This window comes from Martes martes (genome assembly GCF_963455335.1).
Source record: "Martes martes genome assembly, chromosome: 8".
Lineage (NCBI taxonomy): Eukaryota > Metazoa > Chordata > Mammalia > Carnivora > Mustelidae > Martes > Martes martes.
In genome coordinates this window covers 28,234,309-28,260,133 of record NC_137895.1, presented here as the reverse complement: position 1 = coordinate 28,260,133, position 25,825 = coordinate 28,234,309, and positions in this window count along the sequence as shown.

Sequence of the window (25,825 nt, the reverse complement as noted above, 5' to 3'; positions counted from 1 at the left end):
AGCAGGCACATTTAAACTCTGACACATGCTAAGGAGATGCTCTTGTCCATGTTGTTCCCAATATTATTATGAACTCTCAACATATTCATGCCTTTGTTCTAGTATCAGTACAAATAGAATGCACTATGCAGATCAATAAAATAATTATCATATACAGAATTTATGTGTGCCATTCCCATCACTTAGCTGTCTGCGGTCTGTCAACTGCATTTGGGCAGAATTGAGATTTGAGTGAACATAATTGTAAATGGCTTGTCATGACCTATATAGGGTTTTATGAGATGGGAAAGTGGGGAAGCTCTCTTTTTACCATCTTCATGACAGCAGAAACTGGAGTTATCTGGAAGGTAAACAAAAATTTAGCTCTACGGTCTCGATTTCCAGGCCCACTGTATATTGATTTTCTGTCAAGAAGATGTACAGCTCTTGGAAAACGCTGCCTATATTCTTATTTATTTATATATTTATTTACTCATTCATTCATTTTGTGGTGGGGTTGCTGTGACTGCCAAATAAAATAAGCTTCTGGAGAAGTCGAATATATCAAAGCCTTTAAAATGTGCACCCAATATAGGAAAACACTCCTTTAGGAATAAGGTAAAACATTATGGGGTGTAGATGGTTTCTATCTACTGTGAACTTTGTGTGGAGATTAATATGTATACCAATAACTCACTTTTAAAAAATGAAGGTTTTGGAATGAATCAGGATTGCACTGTGGATAAGACACACGGTCCAGTGGAAATGGAGCAAGAAATCATGGACTGCTACCCAAATTTCATTCGATCTCCTTCCTTACACCATTTTTTTCCCTCCAGATTAAAGAGAAAGTAGGACGTTGTCACAGCTCTAACTTCCAACAGACAGCTAAAAAAGTGCAACAACAGTAAGATAGTGATTTATTTCAGGAGCTCTAAACATTGCAGATTTGTGGTGCATATTAACACAGTAAAGGCTCTGAGAAGTCCTGTGGGGATGGCACATGTTTCCTCTATTTATTTTACTATTTCTTATGCCACCTATTAACTTCCCATAGAATATATGGAAAATAGGCCTGATTAGCTCTCCAGGCTTCTCCTTACTGTTCTGTTTCTTAAAATAAAGGACACAGACACACATCACTCAATCCTCACAGCTTTTACATATGCTGTTCTTTTCAGTGAGATTTCATTTTGTTTTGTTTGCTCCCCTCTTATCCTGCTATACCAGCTTTAATGGGTTAAACCTTACCTGCAGTCTAGGTCATAGCTTGACTGTCACTTTGCCTAGGAAGATTTCCCTAACACCCCAATTATGCACACCTGTGCTCTGTTTCTCTACTTAATCCAGCACTTCTGTCATAGCGACAATCACCTTACATTGTAATTGTATGTCTAATGATCTCACTTTGCTGTTGGGAGGATAAGCTCCATAGACCTGTATGCTCTGTTGTCTTACTCAATATTTTAACTCCAGCATCTCATATGGTTCTTGGCACCTCATAAGTACTAAATAGATATTTATTATATTGAAATGAATATTTTTAACCAAAGGTTTAGAGAAATGTTCTTGAGGTTGTTAGACCACAAGAGCCACAGGTTCTCAGTAAATTATTGTGCTTTTAAACTGAATGAGTTACATTAGATCATATAAATTATTTCATTTTACTTTATGTTTTTGCTTTATTATTTAATTTAATTTAATTTAATTTTACTTTTGTACCTATCTTGAGATCACAATATTGTTTACCAGCAAAAGCCAAAGTTTTCCAGACTTTGGGAGTCCCAACACCCTGTTCTACTTGGTGTCATTCCATGATATGCTCATCTCTCCCTAAAAATACATGATATTTGTTTCTCATTTACATTTAAACACACGGATATGGACCTGCTTATGCAATGTAGCTATCTTCAAACTACTGAGATATCCACTGGAATGCTGCCAAGCAAGCATCTAGTAAACTTCAGGTTGATTCCCAATTCCCATTCTGGTTCTAATACCCAAGGAAACTCGGTTTTGTTATATTGTAGGTGACTCCCCGAAGACACAGACAAGAACTATGTAACATAACTCAACTAACTGATGTTTCTTTTTGTTTTTTTGTTTGTTTGTTTTTTATAAAGAACTCCTCAAACTCAACAGTCAAAAAACAGATAATCAAAAAATGGGAAGTCATGAACAGACACTTCTCCAAAGAAGACATACAATTGCTAACAGACACATGAAAAGATGTTCATCATCATTAGCCATCAGGGAGATTCAAATCAAAACCACATTGAGATTCCACCTTACACCAGTTAGAATGGCCAAAATTAACAAGACAGTAAACAACAAGTGTTGGAGAGGATGTGGAGAAAGGGGAACCCTCTTATGTTGTTGGTGGGAATGCAAGGTGGTACAGCCACTTTGGAAAACAGTGTGGAGATTCCTTAAGAAATTAAAAATAGAGCTTCTCCATGATCCTGCAATTGCACTACTGGGTATTCACCCCAAAGATACTGATGTAGTGAAAAGAAGGGCCTTCTGTACCCCAGTGTTCATTGCACCAATGGCCACAGTCGCCAAACTGTGGAAAGAACCAAGATGCCCTTCAATGGACAAATGGATAAAGAAGATATGGTCCATATATACAATGGAGTATTATGCCTCCATCAGAAAGGATGAATACCCAACTTTTGTATCAACAAGAACGGGACTGAAAGAGATTATGCTGAGTGAAATAAATCAAGCAGAGAGAGTCAAGTATCATGGTTTCACTTACTTACGGAGCATAAGGAATAACACGGAGTACATTGGGAGATGGAAAGAAGTGAGTTGGGGGAAACTGGATTGGGAGACAAACCATGAGAGACTGTGGACTCTGAGAGACAAACTGAGGGTTTTCGGGGGGGGGGGAGATGGGTGAACATCGTGGTGGGTATTATGGAGGGCACATATTGCATGGAGCACTGGGTGTGGTGCATAAACAATGAATGCTGGAACACTAAAAAGAAATAAAATAAAATGGAAAAAAAAAAACTGATGTTTGTTAGATGTTTCAATGGCACTGCTATGAAGTGGGATCACAGCTGACGTTCTGACCAGTCTTTGCTTTTAGAATAGTTTAGTAATTCTGGCATCCTTGAACAGTCTGTCACCCTGCTTCAGTTTCTCTGGACAAATTTTAATACTAAACCTCTGTGATGGTTAATTTTATGTGTCACGTTGACTGGGCAAGGAGATACCCAGAGAGCTGGCAAAACATTATTTCTAGTTTTGACTGTGAAGGTGTTTCTAGAAGAGATTAGCATTTGCATTGGTAGACTGAGTTAAGAGGATCACTCTCCCCAGTGTGGGTGGGAATTATCCAATCCCTTGAGGGCTTGAATAGAACGGAAAGGTAGAGGGAAGAATTTGCTCTCTCTACTAGAGTTGGGACATCAATCTTCTTCTGTCCTCTGACAGGCTCTCTTGATTCCTGGGTCTTCTGACTCAGTGCAAATTACACCATTGGCCTCCATGTTATCAATCCTTTGGGGGTTTGGAGTAAAACTCCAAACCAGCTATCCTGGGCCTCCAGCTTACAGTTGGCAAACTGCAGGACTTTTCAGTCTCCATAATCATATGAGCAATCCCCTCATCCAAATCCTTTTGCTTTCTCTTTCTTTCTTTCTCTCTCTCTCTCTCCCGCTCTCCTCCCACCCATTGGTTCTGTTTCTATGGAGAACACTGACTAATACACCCTCCCTATAAATAAACTTATTCAACCAATAAATATTTTGACCTATCATGGTGTTGGGGGTTATACCTATAGGGTAAAGAAGGATTAAGTCTGAGAAGTATGGATATAGATATAATGAAAAAAAAAAAAGAAAAGAAAAGAAAAGCTATAGCTCTAGGCGAAAATGGCATGGATGAAAAGAAAGTTTACATTTACCATCAAGCGTTCCTAGATTGCACTTATAAAACAATACCTGTCCTTCAGTAGGGAACAAAGCAGAGCATGTGTTTGGGAGTCAGTAGAAACTTTCTATCTTTGGAACTGTCTCTTCAATGCTTTCCGGCGTTTATATCTATATGTTTGCCTCCGCATAGTGAGAGGCATTTTCTAGAATATTTTTGTATGGTTTAAGAAGGAAAAAAAAACCAAGAAGGATATGCCACTTACTTGGGCTATTCAAAGCCCCTGTCTCATGACTGGATTATGAAAAACAAAATTACTTCAAAAAAAATAAAACAACAGCAACACAACAACAAAAGAGAATTTAAAATAACTATAAGGTACAATTTAAAAAAAATGACTAAAACAAAATTAAAAGTAAAATGCATTAAATTATTCAGAGTGGCTATCTATGATAAGTTATTTCTTCTACTATTATGAACTATCAAAATTTTATATAGTGGAAGGACTAAAAGATTTTAAAAAGTTTATTTTAGTCATTTTCAATTATAAAATTTAAATGTACACTTTATAATTGTACACAATATTTATAAATGTGTGTGTGTGTATACCGTGTCTTTTAAAAAATCAGGATGAATTGTTCAGATTAAATACAGACTGTCACACACAATGGGAGGCTTTACCTCTGCACTAACCCTGGAAGCTGTTCCTTCACATGAAAGACTATTAAAGAGCTACCAATGTCAGCATAAAGGTCCTAACAGCATCTTATAACTGTTACCCATCCCCCACTCCCTCATCCTGGCCCTACTCACTCACACACACTCTGCACCTTATTATATCATAAAAACCTCCCTCTCTCAATTATCTTCTCCAGCATCTCCGAAGCCTTGCCCATAAAACTACCTTCCTCATCTTTGGAACCACTCTCTCGGCACATGTAAACACACTCAGAAACATATAATTCTCAGCCATCATCATAAAGCACACTGCTGTTGGCAGCAACACATATATGCATGTATGTTGCATCTTCTCCCTAGAAAACAACCCGTTCATTTAGACTCCATAATAATGAAAAATGAATTACCCGGCTTATTCCCAATACTCACATTTTATTATCGTAATTAGCTCAATGCATATCAGAAAGACAGAGGGCCATTTGTATTTTCTGTGAGTAGGTTTCTATTTTTCCCCTTTATCTTTCAGTTCCCCACTAAGAAACTTAGTTAAAAAATAAGAGGAGGGCTCAGGGCAAAGTGGAATTCCTGTTCTACCCCTGCAACTCTTCTGTAAACCTAAAATTATTCTAAAATGAAATGTTTTGAAAAATAAGAGGAGGAGGAAGAGGAGAACCAGTAGCAAGTATATGAGGAAGGAACGAGCAAGAGAGAAGGTGAAGAAAAAAAACAGAGTGTGTAGTTTCAAGGACCAAGAGACATGGGGCCTTCATACATTAACGGTATAATCATTACGCCCGCATTTGTGTGTCTGCTGATTTGTGGCAATCAGTTTTTAGTATTGAGTTATAGTGTTAATTAGGGCTTATGCACCTCCAAGTCAATTAAATTTGGTTTATTAATGCATAATTCAATATTGTTATGTATAGCAGAACACTTAAAAGGATTTTAAAATTCTATCTTCTGATGTGGCCTGAAATATTACAAGGAAACACCCACTGTCAAGTGAGTGAAAATGAATAATTATGGGAGCCCTAAAACCCCACAGTTGAGCAGACAAGACAGCTGCTATTATTAAGCACTCCAAATTGAAAGTATGGATTCTATCATTATAAGAACAAAGCCAGTGCTGGGATAATTATGGAAAGGCTATAGCTTCCATTTTTGCTAATGTTTTTAGTAGAATGTTTAAAGCCACAAAAGGTTAAGATAGAGAGCTCAATTTTTGTATCTTGTTACTCACTTAGATGAATGCATTTTCTACCAATTGTAGTCACAACAGAGCTTGCAATCCCTGCGACATCATGATAAGAAAGTGCAGATTTGGGCAAGAAATTAAATGATAATAAACATAGTGTAAGCTCAGTGGGGGTGATATTGTTTAACGTCAGTGGTGATGGAAACTACCTTCTAGATGACTGAAGCTTTGTTGGGCTCATCTGTTTATATTAATTTCTCCTTTTCAAAGGCCATTATCTTAAATTGCATGTTATATAACTTGTGCAGTCTCGCTCCAGCCCGCAGCACCGCTTCTTTAAGCAACTTGATGATGCATATTGTACAAAAAAAGTCTTTCCTAGGCTCAGCATCCAAGGAGATTACAATCTTGAGACTGTGATAGGAATGGATTAAACTTTGCACAATTTCCTTTTGCCACGTGAATTGAATCCTGTTGTGCTATTTTCTATTCTCCTTTCAATCTTTGTCACAGAAATGATCTATGGAAGCGTTAGCAATGCTTAAGTAACCCCGGCCTGGCTCTAACTCAGTCAGGATCTTACAGTTTGACTGGCTCTGGATTTTCCTTCCCTGAGAAACAAAGCAAGAAGACGGGGACAAACCCTCCCCACAAATGATAGTACATGGGAAAGGTCATTGTCCTTTGGCTCAGGCAGGCTTACCGAGGACAATCAATGATCTTCGTGTTGATCTCATACCAGGAAAAAAAAAAAAAAAAAAAAACCTGAAATGGAAGGGGAAATGTCGCCACATAAATCCAATCCTGTGACAGCAGTCGCACCCCTCTGCATGAGGGAGGCTGAAACCATACAAAGGTCCTTAGTTCTCAGCACAGCTTCAGCATTTCAGATTCCAGTCGCAGACTCTTCCTCAGAAGTCACTTTCCACAGTTTCATGCACTTCCACTCCTACTTCTAAGGTTAAGATGGAGTCACTCAAATGTCAACGGTGTCCACAGATTTTTATATTGCCTTGAATTGACCCACAGCCACAGACAAAACAAAACCATGTATATTAAGAAGGAGAATAAAAAAATTCCTTCCTCAGAACTTGATTTTGTTTTGATCTCGAGAGTGTCTTTGATGTGGCGCAAAGCTGCTATATGCAATGCATGGTTTCCGGGACTTTGGTTGCATGCAAATTAAACTCATTTGGTAAAAGTTCAAACATAAAATATTTTTGCTATTTATTTTTGCATCAACTTCATAAAATTCCATGACTGCCAATAAATAAATAATTTCTCCAAAAAGAATCCATAAAATTCACCACTTAAGGCATGCAGTGATAAAGAATGCTACACTCTAAGTTAGCTGCCACCTAAAGTTGTTCATCTTTTATTATATGAACCTAGGTGAATTGCTTTCTCTGATCTCCATCTTGTCTTAGCATAATTCATTTGCAGGCACATGTTTTTCAACCAGCATATAGTTTCCAAATAGCTCCATAAGACGTGGGATTATGGAAAACCAAGGCTATAGGTGATAAAATTTTGGATGGGTGAGCAATTTTTACCACATGATCATAGATTTGGTCTGTCCCCCTTTCTCAGGACTAACTCAGAAATGGTCCTACTAGTCTTTAGTTCTATAACAAATCACTAGAGGGATGGCTGAATCTTTCTGAAAAGATATTTACCAACAGAGAAACCACCCTTACATCCACCCTACCCTGTTTCACACTTATGTGCTGTGTGGATGCAAAAAATCTTAAAGTTATACAGTCATATGGTACCCCAACCAGAGTGGTCACAAACTGCCCTAAAGGGTATTGTATTCAAACCATATCCTTTTTATCCTCCAGGATTTTGTCTAAAATTAAAACTTGATGCAATTGAGGAGCCAACCAATAATATTAATTAATACTTACTGAGGGCTAGAAAAAGAGGGATATCCACTCACTACTTTTATTCAACATAGTACTGGAAGTCCCTGCCACAGTAATGAGACAAAGAAAAAATAGGCATCTAAATCGGCAAGGATGTAAAACTCACTATTTACAGATGACATGATACTATATATAAAAAACCCAAAGGACTCCATCAAGAAACTGCTAGAACTGATAAACTGATATCCTACCATTAAGTCACAGGATATGAAATCAAGGTATAGAAATCTGTTACATTTCTATACATCAAAAATAAAGCATTAAAAAGAGCAAGTAAGGAATCAATCCCATCTGCAATTGTACCCAAAACAATCAGATATTTAGGAATAAACCTAATCAAACAGGTGAAAGACCTGTACTCTGAAAACTACAGAACACTGATGAAAGAAATTGAAGATAACACAGAGAAATGGAAAGACATTCCATGCCTATGGATTGGAAGACAAATTGTTAAAATGTCTGTACTACCCAAAGCATTCTACATACACATTTAATGCAATCCCTATTAAAATATCAACAGCATTTTTCACAGAGCTAGAACAAACAATCCTAAAACTTGTATGGAGTCACAAAAGACCCTGAACAGCCAAAGCAACCTTGAAAAAGTAAAACAGGAGTACCTGGGTGGCTCAGCTGGTTAAGTGTCTGCCTTTGGCTTGATCATGATCCCGGTCCTGGGACCGAGCCCCACATCAGTCTCCCTGCTCAGTGGGGAAGTTCCTCCCTCTCCCTTTGCCTCTTCCCCCCACTTGAGCTTGCTCTCTCTCAAATAAAAAGTCTTAAAAGAAAAAAGAAAAAAAAAAAAACAGAGGAAAAAAAGAAAAACAAACTGGAGACATCACCATTCTGGACTTCAAGTTACATTACAAAGCTGCAGTAATCAAAAGAGAATGGTACTGGCACAAAAATAGACACTTAGATCAGTAGAACAGAACAGAAAACCCACAAATGAACCCACAATTATATGGCCAATTAATCTTTGACAAAGCAGGAAAGAGTATTTGTGGGAGAAAGGCAGTCTCTTCAACAAAACTGAAGAGCAACATGAAAAAAATGAAAATGGACCACTTTCTTATACCATATACAAAAATAAATTCAAAACGGATGAAAGACCTAAATGTGAGACCTGAAACCATAAAAATCCTAGAAGGGAACACAGGCAGTAACTGCTTTGACACTGACTGTAGCAACTTCTTTCTAGATATGTTTCCTGAGGCAAAGGAAACAAAAGCAAAAATAAACTATTTTAACTACATCAAAATAAAATGTTTCTGCACAGCCAAGGAAACAAGTAACAAAACTAAAAGGCAACCTATGGAATGGGAGAAGATATTTGCAAATGACATATCTAAAAAAGGGCTAGTATGCAAAATATATAAAGAACTTATAAAACTCAACACTCACAATATGAATAATCCAATTAAAAATGGGCAAAGGCTTAAATAGACATCTTTCCCAAGAAGACATACAGATGGCCAAGAGAAACATGAAAAGATACTCAACATCACTTATCATCAGGGAAATGCAAATCAAAACTACAATGAGCTATCATCACCTCACACCTGTAAGAATGGCTGAAATCAACAACACAAGGAACAACAAATGTTGGGTTGGTCAAGATGTAGAGAAAGGGGAACCCTCTTGCCCTATTGGTGTGAATGCAAACTCGTGCAGCCACTCAGCATGGGGGTTCCACAAAGAGTTAAAACTAGAATTATCCTATGATCTAATCACACTATTCGGTATTTGCCCCCAAAATTAAAAAAAATAAAAAAAACTAATTCAAAGGGATATGTGCACCCTGTTGTTTTATAGAACATCATCCACAATAGCCAAATTATAGAAACAGCCCAAGTATCCATCCACTGATGAATGGATAAAGAAGATATGATGCATGATAAAATATAACTCAGTGTGTAATATATGAAATATATATACATTTAAATATTACTTAGTGTGTGTGTAATATACGTATTATACACAATGGAATATTAGTTATAAAAAAGAATGAAATCTTGCCATTTACAACTACATAGATAGAGCCTGGGAGTATTATGCTAAGCAAAATAAGTCAGAGAAAGATAAGTACTATATTTCAGTCATATGTGGAATTTAAGAAACAAAACAAATGAGCAAAAGAAAAAACAGAGAGATGGAGAAGCAAACCAAAAATAGAATCTAACTATAGAGAACAATCTGATGGTTACCAGAGGGGAAGGGGCTGGCGGGATGGGTGAAACAGGTGATGGAGATTAAAGAGTGCACTTGTGATGATCACTGGGTGTTGCACGGACTTGCTGAATCACTGCATTGTACACACAGAACTAATATTACACTGTCTGTTAACTAACTGGAATTTTAAAACTTTAAAAAAAAATGTGTTTACTGAGTTCTTATCCTGTGGTAGTCATTAACTAAGCACTTTACACATGTATCTCCTCACAGTTCTATTACATTTACACAGGAGTTACTACTATTGCATCATTTTACACAAAAACAAACAAACTAAAGTTCAAACTACATAATAATTTACCCATATTAGAACAGCTAGGAAGCAGTCAAGGTAGGTCCAAAATTAAGTAGTAATTTTACTGCCTCTCTACACTACACTTGCTCTTTTTATTGGGTTATCCTACTAACTAATAGGAAGAGTTGCCCAGGGCTTGTTAAAACTTCAGTTGACTTTAACCAAACTTTCAGTTAACAAGTTGGTGCAGCCACTTTGGAGAACAGTGTGGAGATTCCTCAAGAAACTAAAAATAGAGCTTCCCTATGACCCTGCAATTGCACTACTGGGTATTTACCCCAAAGATACAGATGGAGTGAAAAGAAGGGCCACCTGTACCCCAGTGTTTATAGCAGCCATGGCCACGGTCGCCAAACTGTGGAAAGAACCAAGATGCCCTTCAACGGACGAATGGATAAGGAAGATGTGGTCCATATACACTATGGAGTATTATGCCTCCATCAGAAAGGATGAATATCCAACTTTTGTAGCAACATGGACGGGACTGGAAGAGATTATGCTGAGTGAAATAAGTCAAGCAGAGAGAGTCAATTATCATATGGTTTCACTTATTTGTGGAGCATAACAAATAACATGGAGGACAAGAGGAGATGGAGAGGAGAAGGGAGTAGATGGAAATTGGAGGGGGAGGTGAACCATGAGAGTATGGACTCTGAAAAACAACCTGAGGGTTTTGAAGGGGCGGGGGGTGGGAGGTCGGAGGAACCAGGTGGTGGGTATTGGGGAGGGCACAGATTGCATGGAGCATTGGGTGTGGTGAAATAACAATGAATACTGTTACGCTGAAAAGAAATAAAAAATTTAAAAAAATTTAAAAAAAAAACTGTATTGTTGAAAGGATAAGAAGGCTGCATAATTGAAGTTGGTCAGGTTACAATGCAAAGCAACTGCTTGGACACCTGGAACAAGTCCCTTTTTATGAATCTTTTGATTCTACATTCCATAAGGATTATTTTTCTGTGTGTGGACTGATCTGGTGCTCTTACCATCAGGGTTCTCTGGAAACTGGACTAGGTCAATGCATGGAAACTCTCCTTAGACACCAATGTTTCCACTTAAGAGTTCTTGCTCTTGGGGCACCTGGCTGGCTCAGTTGGTGGAGCATGCAACTCTTGATTTTAGGGTTGTGAGTTTGAGCCCCATTTTGGGTATAGATTACAGAAATTATTTTACTAAAAATAAAATTAAAAAAAAAAAAAGACTTCTATAACTTGTAATGGTACATCAAGACTTGTGTAATCTCCCAAAGTCTTGCAATAGAGTTTAGCCATTTCCTAAACTAACAGTATTTGGGGTGCCTGGGTGGCTCAGTGTGTTAAAGCCTCTGCCTTTGGCTCAGGTCATGATCCCAGGATCCTGGAATCAAGACCCACATCGAGAGCCCCACTGAGCAGAGAGCCTGCTTCCTCTTCTCTCTCTGCCTGTCTCTGCCTACTTGTGGTCTCTGCCAAATAAATAAATAAAATCTTTTTTAAAAATCTTAAAAAAAAAAACAAAACAGTATTTGTATTACGTTGCTCCTGTGCCTGAAACCACTTGTCAATTGTTCAGATAAAAAATAACAAATAAGTAACTTTTTAGAAATAATATCTTTGTATTTTGGAAAGCTGGGAATTACTACATTTTAAAAAAAGCTGATATGATACTAATAAACAACAGAAAGGACTATTGACAAATGATTTTACTATAAACTAAACTGATGTCAGTTGGAATTATGGTTTAATTTCCTTTCAGAAATGGGAAAGGTAATGGTTAGCAACAAGAGTAGTACTGGCTAGTAGGGGGAATTTCAGAATTTTTGGAGGGCATTTTTGGGTTATATCAAGTATGAATGTGGTAAGACATTTAGTGAGTAAAAATAATAAATGCTACGTGTTCTGTAAATGCGCAGAGTTGTCCCATTCAACTTTTAAATATCTTCCCAGAGTTTCAGGTACAGGTATCACATGGAATCATTAATGTTCTACTCTGCTCATGCACATTATTTTAATAATATTACTTCCCTTATGTTTCTTAAAATTTTCAAAGTTAGGATATTACATTGATTTTAAAAATTACCTTGTTGGTAGTTTTGTCATCTATTAATTTCATTCCAGAAAGGTAAAGAGTATATTACAAAATATTCATTATAAAACTTTTTTTTTTTTTTTTTTTTACCTAATAAAGCTGAGAGCTACAGGGTAAAAAATGAAGAAGGCATTAGGGTAGAAAAGCGTTAAGACTGAATCTTAGAAGCTCCTAAACTAGAAAGTGTCCAAAAAGTGTCCTGATGGCAACTTACGAGGTGTGAAATCACCTGATACAAAGTTGGGGTGCCCAGGTTTGTTTTAATAGTTTGACCTTCTCAGCTCTCTCAGTGAACCAAGGAAGCAAAAGTTGATTTCAGTGATATTTTCGATAGTTTCTAGGAGTACCATTTCAAACTGTTCAGGGAAAATCTTCTCAAAGATATTTGCTATGCCAGGCTTTTGTTGTATGTTATTGGTGATAATGGTGACTTTATATCCACTTCAACCTGTGGAGAATTATTCATGACATTTCCAAATGGAATTCTTTAAAATTAAAGCAATGTGTCAGAAAATCAGTCTGGAAATCCTAGTATTAACAGCTCAAACTTTGACATATTTACATTCCTTTGTATTTTAGCTCATCTGGGCTATATGCCTGAAGTCTTGCCCCAAAATGTGACCTTTTGAATAAGCTTTAAATACTCAGTGGGCCAGTTAAAACAAATGCTCATGGGCATCAAAGAACTCTCTTTTTAAAGAATGATCAGGATGAAGGCAAAGGTAACCATTCCTAACGGGATTCTGTCCATTTTCTTAATAATTCAATCACCTGCATAATCATAAAGCCTAAAATATACTCACCTCTGTATTCCTTTTATTTATTAAACAAACACTGACATCTAACTGTATAATACAGAATTATCTCCAAAGAACATCTTTTCTTGGTTCTTTTTTCTCTGAAGCTAAAGGATGACTCATGCAGATAAGGTGTAACTCAAGAGAAAGCATCTTATTAATTAAAATTCTATATTGAACAACATAAGAAGACTGTTTCTAACCAAAAGCTTAACAGTGATTCTTCTATAAACAAATATATATGAACATATGAAGTGTCCAATAACTTGTTTCTTAAATGAATGAGTATAGTAACTAATGAATGAATACATCTATGGAGTGTTTGTAAGGACTAATTAAAATTCCATTTTGGAAATATGCTAAGCTAAAACAAAGAATGTTCGTAATATACTTTTTCATATAGAGAGATCATAAAAAGAATATAGTTAATCATATTGGAGTAAATAATTATAAAATTTTAAATACATCTGGTGCTTTCTGATACTGTTTTCAGATTTTTATATACAAACTCACTTCATTCTTACCACAAATCTATGAAGTGCCGTATGCCATTTTACAGACTAAGAATCTTGTTAAGGGACTTTCCCTAGGATACATATGACTTTGGGATGCATTAAAATAAAACTGTCACTGCTTGAGCTAATGAGTAAGAAGATCGGGTGTACTGGTGAAAGTTCAATACTATAGACTTGCGGAGTTAAGACTTTTTCAGTAAGTACTAGAAACATGAATTAACTTGAGCAAAAACAAAAATAGGCAGTGTTTCTCTTGGACTGTCTTATAGACCTGAGGGTAGGATGATGGCCAGACCTATGAAAGGACCAGAATCAAGAATAGGAAAACTGCCAGAAGCATCACAGGATTTTTCCTGTTTCTCGAATTTCCCTTAATGCTTGGCTGTGACCTTCCTCTTTGTCTCTCTGCTCCCCAGTTCACATGACTATTGATGGCTTCCTACCCAATTTGTTACAATTCTGGTCACAAAAAGCAATTAAAATTCCTTCGGTTCAAATTTCAAATTCCTGGAGAAGAAGCTTTAACTGTCCAGACTGAGTCAGGTGATAACTCCTGCTCCAAACGACAGTGTGCTGCTGTGTGATTTTGTCCAACTTGTACTGCAGCCATCTTCTCCATGACTGTATGGCTCGCAGAACCAAGGTGGCTGCTGGAAGCCCTTCTGTGACTACGTGCAGTGATAAACTTCCAGGATTTCAAGTAGAAACTTTGGTAGGCACCTATTTCAAGAATCATACTCTTAAGATGTCAAATATTCAAGACAGAGCCTTGCTAATCGCTCTTGATAGGCTCTCCTATGTTAGCCTCTAGTGTTGTAATATAATTTTAGTGTGCTGGGCCATCAGGTTTTCTGATCAGAAACTACACTTGAGGGGCATCTGGGTGACTCAGTCAGCTAAGTGTCTGCCTTTGGCTCAGGTCATGATCCCAGGGTCCTGGTACCGAGACCCATGTCAGGCTCCCTGCATAGCAGGGAGCCTTCTTCTCTCTCTCTCTCTGCCCTCAACACATGCTCTCCCTTGCTCTCTCTCTCACAAATAAATAAAATCTTAATTTTTTTAATTAAAAAAATACACTTCATCAGGTTATCTATACATAGCATTTCCATGTTCTAGGGAATTAACATTAGGTCATAGAAGACAGCTTTAAAAATTAAAATAAAATAAAATATAATATCAAGCCAAATCTTATCCCCATTTAATACAATGACAAAGAGGCCTGAATCAAGGATCATGACTGATTCTAGATGTAAGGCTTCTCAGGACACTAAGTTATAGACCAACTGCTTGATTTAAAAAAAATAGGCACAATTATATCAGATAATCATTAGTAGGTGCATTGCCCTTTCTCTAAGGAAAGGACATTTTTATCTAAAGAAGTAGGGCAAACCCCTCCTGGACAAGGGAGAAGTATCCACTAAGTAATGCAGTATACACACTGAGAGTTCTCATTCTTCTCCCTTTCCATACAGTCTGCCTTCTCTGAGTAACAACTGCTTTAGTTACATCCCAGACCTAAGGATGCCATTGTGATCCTATTGGAGCATTCCCCCAGGCTTCTTCAATAAAATATTTGCAAATATCTTTTGACATATATCATTTTTCAGAGGGATACTTTCATCTTTTTATTCTGACTTTATTAGTTTTCCATCAGAGAGTGACCTTTCATGTATGTGTGTGTGACAAGAAATACAGCTTGATTACTATCAAGAACACTCTGTAACTGAAGACCTAAGTTAGAGGTATAGTCAAGAATCAGGAAATAGATGGGATAAGAACCAAAGTGTGGCTATAAGAATAAATGGAGCTGGTCCAGGAAGTCTGCCACAAATTTTGCTAGTATAAAAATCATCTAATAGGCAAACTACTATGTCTGCTTATGTCAGGCTGGATAAAAATACAAGATCAAGATGTGCCTAGGCAAATACAGCATAGTACAGGATGGCCAAGAACCCATCAGCTGAAATTATGGGGAAGCAATCGTATACAACCGGACAAAAGAGATGTGTTTGGTTGTATGGATGGTGTACTGCACGGATCTAGAGGGCACTTTACATGTTAGTCATCATATATTTGTATATTTATGGCAGATAATAAGAACATATCTTGAGGAGGGAGTGTCTTTTTCAAATTCACATAAAGTTGATATACAGGCTACAGTAGTACCAATTACCATTTTTGTACAGGTAGAATGCAAATGCTACTAAAGACTGTAAAGGAAACCAGTTATCTTAACCTCCAGGCAATGTTAACAACTCCACTTTTCAGGAATGGACAATATATTATGTGCTAGGCATGAAACTGGACATTTCATCTTTTGTCTTTCATCAGTGCAAACCACCAAGTTACCTACCTAACTATAGTAGCCAGCACTTGATGGCTTACAATTTTGGTTAAATAGATTCTGAAACTACAATCTGATTCACAATAGCTAAAACTTCTACTCTCGTATTGAAAAAAAAAAGTTTCTGTCTTAGAATTTTATCTAAAGAAACTCCTTCCAATTTTTTGTCCCCTCCCCCTCTCCTTGAGGTAAATTGTGAATTTTTAGAACTTCTTTGAATCACCTTACAATACATGATTTGTGTGGTAGAGAGACCAAAGAAAGAAAGAGATCCCAAGAAAGTAAGCTTTAGTAATTGAACTTGAGATGTTGAGGAAAGAAGGCAGAGGATGCCTCTATTAACAGTGCTTGAACGGTGTGGTTTCTATCATCCCTATTGTGGGATTGACTAACCAACAGTTTATTTTATAATTTGAAAGCCAAACTAAAGGTGAAAGAAAACTCCTCTATCTTGCCAATAATTCCAGGCTTGGAGATGCATATATTCCCAGGGGAGGCACGCAGCAGGTGTGAGAGCATGGGGCTATTGCTGTTGGCTGTTGATTACTCTCTGTGTAATCTGAAAAGCCTTCTATTCCCACAGCTTTATGTAATATATCAACAGTAATAGATTCATAATCATTATTCAGCCTACTGGAGGTTTGGCCACTGCGACAGATGTCTTCTCAATTTCATGTTGTGAGCTCTCATTTATTTACCCCCCCCGAAAAATATCTTACATAAAAATCTAGCATTAATGTATCTGATGTGATGTTTACATTCAACAGTGACATTAGTTATCAATTTCTAATTTCCAATGAATAGTTAATTACCTATAATGAGCCAAAGACACCGGCACGGATTCGGCATACTTTACCTTCACTAGAGTTTATGGTAAAGATTCCTAGATGATAAACAATTAAACTGTGAATTATGGTTGTGTTTTTAATATTTTGAATGATCCATATTTTGGCTGAGTATTTAAAGGCATTATTTTCTTTTAGACTCTCAGAGATTTGTTCTTGATTACTTTGTGTGTCTTAGATTTTTATCTTAGAGATATTCCATTGCGTGGAAATGTAGAGAAATCCTCAAACATCTCCACCAGGTCCAGCAGTAACCCCAAAAAGAAAATGTTGTCTGTACCACCAAAATTGGCATCTCTTTGGAAGGGAAACTGCATGCATTCTCACCACATTCTATTTTTTCTTTCTCATCTCTGACCCAGTGAACTTCTACTGAATATATGAGAAAGGAACAAATACATTTCCCTCTATTCACTGCTTAGTTTCTTAACAAACTCTTGAGTTTAAGACACACATATTTACTTTATTTTTTTAAAGATTTAAGTATTTATTTGAGAGAGAGAGAGAGAGTTGGGGCAGAAGGGCAAAGGGAGGAAAAAGTCTTAAACAGGCTCCACACAGAACACAGAGCTCAACACAGGACTTGGCTCAATCTGAGGACCCTGATATATCACAACCTGAGCCAAAACCAAGAACGGGGTGTCTAACAGACTATGCTACCCAGGTGCCCCAGGACCTACATATATTTACTTTAAATATTCATAAAACTAATTGGGCTTGAAAAATACTTTCAGGGTTCTTATATTCCTTTTTATTATTGTGATTCCTTTATCTTTGAACAAAAATTATTATTGTTATTATTTTTAAGTATTTACTGTCTGGTCTATTTCATCTGATTGCTGCCTCTGTTTTCACTTTTACTGAATGTTTAAATATATTTTACTAATTACTTCTTTTAAATAATTTTGAGCATCTTAGAAATAGCCATAGATAATAATAATAATGAGTTATAGCCCTTACAGAGAGAGTAAGAAAGAAGTGCTAGCTCTACACAGAAAGCAAGTCCGCCACATATAAAATTCTTTTGGTCTTTTTAGTTTATCATTAGATCACCCAGAAAGCACAGGTTAAAAGCTTTAAAAAAAAAATATCTCTCCCTCAGTTGGGTTTGAATGCTTTTTGAAGAGCTTACAACATTTCTTCTCCATTTGCATGTTTTCTTATTGCTCTGACAGTAAGTGGGAGGCCAGCTAGAAAGAACCGTGAAAAATACATGCTTGGTATGGATGAGTCTGAGATTTCCATAAGCAGTTCCATTTTCTAGCATCTGAGATCAATTTCTTATAATGACATTGAATAAAAACCTGTTAATGCATCACTTGTAATCTCTAAAGCTGCCTATTCGATGAAGTTTGTCTCCCATTGACTTCCATGTATGCTTTACCTCATTAGGAAGAGCATTTAGTTGTATTAAAATTAATTTCCAGAGTGACATTAAGACGTATGCCTAAATATTAATATTGCCTTTTTGGTTCTTCCAATCCATGAGCATAAAATATATTTCTGTTTGTTTGTGTCATCTTCAATTTCTTTTGTCGGCATTTTATAGTTTTTAGAGTATAGGCAGTTCACCTCCTTGGTTAAGTTTATTCATAGGTATTTTATTATTTTTGGTACAATTGTAAATAGGACCGTTTTCTTAGTTTCTCTTTCTGTTACTTCATTCTTAGTGTATATAAATGCAATACATTTCTGTATATTCATTTTGTATCCTGGGAATTTACTGAATTTATTTATCACTTCTTGTAGTTTTTTGACGGAATCTTCAGGGTTTTGCTAGGATTTTGCTAAAATGCCCACAGTACCCGAAACAATCTACAGATTTAATGAAATTTCTATCAAAATACTAACAACATTTTTCACAGAACTAGTACAAATAATACTAAAATATATGGAACCACAAATCACCCTGAATAATCAAAGCAATCTTGAGAAAAAAGAACAAAGCTAGAGGTTATCACCATCCCACATTTCAAGATATAGTGAAAAACTACAGTAATCAAAACACTATGGTACTGGCACAAAAAACTGACACACAGATCAGTGAAACAGAATAAAGAGTCCAAAAATAAACTCATTTTTATATAGTCAATTAATCTATGATAAGGAGGGGAAAAATATACAATGGGGAAAAGACAGCCTCTTCAACAAATGGTGCTGAGAAAACCAAACAGATATTACAAAAGAATGAAACTGGGCCACTTTCTTAACACCATACACAAAAATAAACTCAAAATGGATTCAAGACTTAAATGTGAAATATGAAACCATAAAAATCCTAAAAGAAAACATAGGAAGTCAATTTCTTTGACATTAGGCATAGAAACATTTTTCCACATATGTATCCTGAGGGAAATGAAACAAAAGCAAAATTAACTAGTGGGATTAATAAAAAGCTTTTGCACAGCAAAGGAAACCATCAACAAAAGAAATAGGCAACCTACTAAGTGGGAAAAGACATTTGCAAATGACATATCCAATAAGGGGTTGATATCCAAAATATATAAACAACTTAACTCAACACCAAAAAACCCCAAATAATCCAATTTTTAAAAATGGTAAGAAGACCAGAACAGATATTTATCCAAAGAAAAAATACAAATACAAAACAGACACATGAAAAGATACTCAACATCACTCATCATCAGGGAAATGCAAATCAAAGCCACAATGAGATGTTACCTCACACCTGTGAGAATGGCTAAAACCAAAAGCTCAAGAAAAAACAAATGTGGGTGAGGATGTGGAGAAAAAAGGAAATTTTGTGACTGGCAGTGGGAATGCAAACTGCTGCAGCCACTGTGGAAAACAGTATGGAGGTTCCTCAAAAAATTGAAAACAGAACCACCCTATAATCCAGTAATGGATTATATGGGGCCTTTATCCAAAGAATACAAAAATACTAATTTGAAGGGATATATGCACCCCTATGTTTATAGCAGCATTATTACAACAGCCAAATTATAGAAGCAACCCAAGTACCCATCAGTAGATGGACGGATAAAGATGATGTTGTGTGTGTATATGTATGAACATAGATGTATACATATATATACATATAATAAAGGTGCATATGTATGTAAGTGTATATATAAGCATGTATAAGCATAGATGTATACATATATACACATAAAAAAGATGTGTGTGTGTGTGTGTACGTGTGTTTGTGTGTATTCCATTGTGCATAATGGATTGTACAATGGAATATTATTCAGCCATCAAAAAGAATGAAATCTTGCCATTTGCAACAACATGGATGGATCTAGAGAATCTAATGCTAAGCAAAATAAGCCAGACAGAGAAAGACAAGTACCATATGATTTCCCTCATATGTGGAATTCAACAAACAAAACAAATGAACAAAGAAGAAAAGAGACAAACCCAAAACAAAACAAAACAAAACAAAAACAGATTTTAACTATAGAGAACAAATAGATGATTACCAAAGGAGTGGTGAGTGGGGAGATGACTGAAACAGATGAAGGAGATCAGGAGTCCTTACGTTGGATGAGCACTGAGTAGTATATGTAATTACTGAATCACTATATAGTACCCCTGAAACTAATATGACACTGTATGTTAACTATACTGGAATTAAAATAAAATTTTAAAAATACACAAAACAAACTGGTAGTGGCCAGTGGTGAAATGGGTGAGGCAATAAGTTAAAAAGATAAGGGAGATTAAGAGTATACTTAACTTGATGAGCACTGAGTTATGGATAGAACTGTAGATCATTATATTGCACATCTAAAATTAGTATAACACTGTATGTTAATTATACTTCAATTTAAAACAGAGAGAAAGAAAAGATTATCTTTTTGTATGTATCAAAGTTCTTGGGTCTTATTGGAAATCCAGTGACGCTTTTCTATTAGAAGAGCAGAAACATCCAAGGGATAGAGAGGATGCAGAAAAGCATTTTTCATCAGCATATCAAAGGTCATTTGCTAGTGGTTAGGTCATGCGCTCTGGCAATAAAACCCCTTGGTTGCAAAAAATACTCCCCATTGCAACAGTGAGGATGCAAGCATGGGCAAGAAAGAACCATGTCCTGCCACAATTTGAGAGAGAATAGGAGAACTTCTCCAAGATCTTGTTTGACTCCGACATGTCACGATTCTATAATTACTTTCACCTACACAGAGAAATGCAGCCTTGTTTCTGCTAAAGCCAGGACCCAATACAATGAAACAGTTTGTCCAAAAATCAGTTGTTAAATAGGGGTCAGTATTCCAGTGAATTTTAAGGAGACTTTTGGGTGATCTTAGAGTAGATTATGAAGGAATAGTGGTAAAAAGTAGAGAGTTGGAAAGGAAAATAAAGACAAAGAAAAGGAAACTAAAATAAAATCTATGGCTTGAATAAACATAACCTACTCAAAAGTGCAGAGAACTCCCTTTGCTATATTTTAATGTAATTTCTGTTTTATATGCTTTAGGTATGCTGTCTGGCACTACTTGTTTTTCTCTAAATTGTACATCAGTGATTTTAAAAAAGGAAAGAAACCTCTTTAGTTTTTCCATTTTAGATTAAATAATTCGATGTAATGCTTCAAAAGTGAAATCTAATCTCGCATGACCTCTAAGGTCTTTTTGATCTCTACTCTTCAAGATGCTAGGAGTCTATGACATGCTAAACACGAAACCCAAATCTGCCATGACCAAGTCGATTTCAGATTTCCATTGTTACCAAGCTTGTGGACTAGATGGATACGGGCTTCGTAGAGTGGCTTATAATTTATCTGGTTGTCTTTCTGTGCTTAATCCATCTGTGGGAGTGACAGCTTGACATAATCACTAGCTTCAAATAAGTAATTCCATTCACTATCAGTTTTTAATTTTATTTCCTCATTCCTTTATTGATGCAGTAAAATGCTGGTTAATCTGCAGAGCCCAGGCAAGCCCGGTGTTGTCAGTATTAATTTCACACTACTGCATCTTCATGTTTGGTCTTATACAGTAATTAAAGGAAATCATTATAAAGTTGAAATTAAGCTGGATGTATAATCTTTGGTTTTAGTTTGCATGAGACTAATAGATGATTCATAGCAATCTTTATGATTTTCTTCACATAGCCAAGATTTTCCTTCTCCAGTAAAATACTGAGTCATACGCATTTCTTTGTCAATGTCTCTTTTATTTTATAGTATGCATCCTTCCCCAAAATACCTATTCTCTAGGCAGACGGGAGTTATTCTTTTAATTCTGTTAGACTTGTTTTCTAAGAGCCTTGGTTCTCAAAGTATGGTACCCAGAGGAGCAGCATTAAAATCACATGCAGTCTTAGTCTACTCAGGCTGCTATAACAGAATACCATAGGTCGGTGACTTGTAAACAACAGAAAATTTATTTGTTACAGTTCTGATAGCAGAAGACTGAGCTCAGGGTGCTAGAATAGTCGAAATGATCAGGAGAGGACCCTCTTCCAGCTTGCAGACTAACAACTTCTCATAGTATTCTTGTAAGGTGGAAAGAAGGCTAGGGAGCTCTCTGGGGTTTCTTTTGTAAGAGCACTAATCCCATTCATGAGGGCTCCACCCTGTCACCTAATTACCTCCCAGAGGTTCCACCTCCTAATACCAACACTTTAGGATTGCAACATCTGAATTCTAGGGAGACACACATTCAGTCCATAAACATGGACATTTGCTAAAATGCAGATTCTACCAAAACTCTGGAAGCTGGCAAAACAGCAATCTGTTTTCACAAGCCGTCTAAGTGATTCTAATGTATGCTTAAGTTTGAGAACCACTGAGTTAGAGTTTTTATTTTTATTTATTTATTTATTTTAGTTAGAGTTGTTTAAGCATTTCACACACTAGATCTACTTTACCATTATAACAACTTGTGGAGCAGCCCCATTAACCCCGTTTTATAAGTGAAGGAAGACGGGCTTAGAAAACTTAAGGATTTGCTTAAATTCTCAGAATTGGTAAATTGTAAGGCTTGGATTTAAACCTGAAACTTCACCATGTTTTTTCTTCCACATTTCTGGATTCAAAAAATATCTCAAAAGAAATATCATGTGGAGACCCAGTACATAAATTAGATAAAATCAGATATTCTTTTTACTGAAATGATATTTTATTCTTTTATTGAATATGGGAGTATGACTTCCATGAAATCACATCTGGCTTACTCCATGCCCCTTTTCCCCCACACACACATCATCACCCGTACTGAACAGTCAGCTATCTATTGGTAGATTCTTCAAACCATAATACACAGGCTCCATTTCAGGTTCTGCCTATACTGGTAAATGCCTTGAATGTCATGCTAAATACTTTGAACTTCAATGTTACAAATCAGTGAGTCTACCCTTCAGGGCCAACAGATGGATACTTTGTTACTGACGGAGGACTGGAATTTTGCAAGAGGTCCACCAATCTAGAGTCATAGGAAGCAGTGACTTGAGACAGGATGAATAGCATCTTCTTTAAACATGTAATACAAATATTCAAATGTCTGATGATTAATAAAATACCTATTTATCTAAGACTACACTAGATTCAGAGTAATATTATGTCATCATGGATTTTCTCAAGCAACAAATGCCAAAGTTGAACTACTAGCATATAGTTATTTGCAGAATTTATTGTTGTTAAAAGGTAAATTCAGACTCAAAATTTGATAATTCTTGTCATTTATGCTTCCTTTTGGTCCACACCTCCTGTCTCCATTCAAATTCAAGGTTTAATTTACCTTGACTATCAAAATAACTTGGGTGACCATATAATTTATCATCTAAACTAGGATACTTTTGAGAGTGAAAGAGGGCACTATTAATAATTACACTGGGATAACTGCCATAAACCAGGACAAGCCCTAAGCAAACAGAGAAGTACAGTGGTCCCAGCAAAAACCACTTCCTTCCCCACCTCTGGCCTCTCTCTTTTGCTACCCAACATACACACGGCTGGCACAGTTAATATATAATCCTGGTCATGTCACTTCCTTGCTCAAAGCTCTCCTCATTCCCTGACAGAAGAAAATTTAGGTTATTTATGCTGATCTTGAAGATCCTGCAGAAATTCAGAACTTTTATTTTAATCATTATCTCTAGTCAAGACTGGCTGCATAACTTTTGAGAGCCAGTAAAAAATGAAAACGTAGGATCCCCTGTTCAAAACTTTTTACAAATTTCAAAATGCCAACCACAGGGCGATAAAACAAATGTAGGGCCCTGAGAAGCTCCAACCAAACCAGCCCACCCACTAGCCTCCTACATATCGGAAACTCTCCTCCCTTTCTCAGGTCCTCCTTGGAATGCCTATTCCTCATTTCTGTCCTTTGAAACTTAATTTGTATTTTAAAGTCCAGCTTAGAAACTATTTCTTCACCCATAAGGTTTATCTTAATTCTGCCATGATTTCTTCTTCCTTAGAACTCCCAGTTCTGTTTTGTCTGCATACATCTCTTAGATCATGTTGTATTACCTTAGTCATCTTCTTCTATTACCTTAATCACCCGTATCACCTAGTTTCCAGTTCAGTTTAGTTAGAGAAACATAATAAGAATTCCAAGAATATTTGCTGAGTGAATGCACTGGTAAATTTTTAAATTTCACTTCCCTTCCAAAAACGCAGAATATTATTATTTGCTAACAATAATCCAAATTTCATTATACATTTTTCAACATTGCCTAAGTAGATGTTGGTTTATCTTCATTTGGAGGAAAATCTTCATTTCATACTTCAATGTATACATATACTACCTAAGATTTCCTTTGTTCTTACGCAGTATAGAAAAGAAAAGTGCTACTAGGCACATATCAAGTGCCAAGTAATGTCACAGAAACATTCATAAAATGTATCTAATTTCCTGCTTGCAAAACCCATGTATTAATATGCCCAAGTTACAAATGGTAAAGTCACCTGCCCAAAATCACACAAGTGAGTCAGAAGTCATAATGGTATCTGTCTTCTGTCTGTGCCTCCCATCGTACAACAGTACTTTCAGAAGAAAAGCTCATTAAGTGAAGGTGGTGACAATCTGTCAATTTAACATTCAGTTTATGAAAAGATGACAACAAACTGTTAAGGCCTATGATTGGGCATTTCCACAGTGGCATCCACCTGGTGGAATCTTTTCCCTATGTTTCAGGTAAAGAGATGAGCCATCGTCGGGATGTGGCCAGTTCTGAGGCTCCTCTAAGTGCTAGAGGACCTGGCAGCAGATCCAAGGTAACCACACAAGCCTGATCTCCTCTCCCTTCTAAATATATACCTTACAACTTTATGCCGGCCTTAGTTCTGCAGCCTGTAAATATTTGTTGGCTAAAAATGAGTACGTAGAGACATTATAAAACCCCTGACTTCCCACAGTGGACTCTAATGAGAAACACATCTCAGCTAATAATTCCAGATGGAAATAAACACTCAGGATCCCATAAGGGTCCACATACCCCCTCCACAATGCAAGGCCAGCTTTCCTTAGGCAAGGATGGTTTCATTTTAGAGTTCCCAAATATTGATTACAACATGTCCTTAGTTCTTGAGTCCTTGCTTCTGTTAAAGATCTTGCCCTTGGATCTGAATTTTTAATTCTGATTTACCTAAAAACTGTGCAGCCCCAAAAACTGCCCTCAGAATCAACACAATTCATTTGCATTTGACAGTTATGAAACAGCTGACGCTCCAGAGGGGGGAAAAAAAAACCTCAGAGTTATGAGAAGCTCACTTTAGGACAATTACACTGGGTGGAAGTGAGGGTCTAAGGTCTCTAGGAAGTGGGGACAGGTCAGAACAATCAGACAAAGGGTTATGTTTAACTCACTAATTAGAAACCTCAGTCTCTAACATAAGGAGGCCCTTGTAAGCTCAACAGTGCCCTGGAGTGAATGGGGCTTTTAACCCATACTTCAGAGACTGCCTGCCCCCCATTTTCTCTTCAGATCCTGTGTTATCTCTAAGCTTTTCATTTCATTTCTGAGATAGATCACAGAGACAACACAATAGTCAGTGAAACTATTTCCCCTCTAACACTGGCATTGATTCATTCTTTGAGATTCAGCTCCAAAGTCAAATTTCTCTGATGTTTCCCTCAATTCCCAAAGAAGAGGTTATAAAA